Source organism: Dipodomys merriami, unplaced genomic scaffold, assembly GCF_024711535.1.
Source record: "Dipodomys merriami isolate MVZ:Mamm:240054 unplaced genomic scaffold, mDipMer1.0.p SCAF_648, whole genome shotgun sequence".
Lineage (NCBI taxonomy): Eukaryota > Metazoa > Chordata > Mammalia > Rodentia > Heteromyidae > Dipodomys > Dipodomys merriami.
In genome coordinates, this window is record NW_027206233.1 from 143,443 (window position 1) to 144,708 (window position 1,266).

General features: G+C 41.1%; 1 pseudogene; it reads left to right on the top strand.

Moving 5' to 3' along the window:
- The first annotated feature begins 692 nt into the window (after positions 1-692).
- On the top strand, positions 693-805 carry LOC138815535 (U6 spliceosomal RNA; annotated as a pseudogene).
- Positions 806-1,266: the final 461 nt, after the last annotated feature.

A 1,266-nucleotide genomic window follows, 5' to 3' on the forward strand; every position in this document is an offset into this window, starting at 1 on the left:
AAAAGAAAAAAAGAAAAACAAAATTTTTGTGAGGGGTAGGAAAAATCATGTATCTCCCTTGTGTCCATAACCAGCCTCAGGTTGGAGTCTCTGGTCTTTTTGTGGTGTTTGATTTTCCTGTGGCTTGGTTGGTTTCTTAAGTCAGTTTGTTTGAACAGGCAGAAAGATGCTCTGCTTTACCCAGGATTTTGTGATCCTCGTCCCAGGTTAGTTCAATGGAAGGGAGATCTGCTTTGAGTATCACAAAAGAGGGAGACGGCTTTTTCCTCAAGTTTGGAGATGCTGTGATGAGGCTAGGTTCTGGGTAGTGTTGAAGCCTTTCAGCAAACAGTAGCTTTTCCCAGGGGCTAGTTTGTGATAAACTCAGAGAGCCCAGCCTGAAGTCACTCTCAGGGTTTCTGTTTACTGAATTTCAATTGATTGTCAAGGCTGCTAAAGGAGGGGCAGCCTCTGGCTCTGATTACCCAGTGAAGAAAGCCACTCCTGGGGCTAGCACCTGAGCTGGGTGACTTTTCCCTGGGTGGAGCTCAGTCTGGCAGGTCAGCTTAGGTTCTTGTGACCTACTAAATGACTCTAGTTTTCATCCAAGGCTTAAGTTGGAGCTAGCAGCTCCACCGAGCATTGTCAGTATCCAAGATGGAGATCTCCAGTACTGGAGGGTGAGGGATGGCCTTCCCTCCTCTGCTCCCTGAGAAGTATTGAGGAAGCATTTTATACACTAAATTTGGAATGATACAGAGAAGATTAACATGGCCGCTGCTTAAGGATGACAGGCAAATTCCTGTCATTCCATTACCTAATTTGTTAGGAAGTGGAAAGACTTGGGAAATAGATTATGAAGTGTAATAAGCCAAGTCCAAACAAACATAAGTCCCATGGTTTCCCTAATTTTCAATAACTAATATATGTCTGGGATAAGCAGAAAACGTCAAAAGCTATGTGCATATGACAAGAAAAGATTATGTTAAGGTAAATGAACCGAAGTTAGTGACACAAGTGGTTTTTTCTTTCTTGCTATTGTTTCTCACATACGTATAACGTTCAGTATGGTTTTTTTTGTTTGTTTGTTTCTTTATATGTTCGGACCCCATGTTAAATCACTTATTTTCACTGTATTTGAAGTTGGTGCACCTACATCTTGTATATAGTCTCTTCTAATTTTTGGATGGGAAGGAGACAAAGAAAATGCTCAAATAGGAATACAGGTTCACCCATTGTAACAATTAGATGCACAAGACACTATGTTGTAAAATGAACTTTACAATT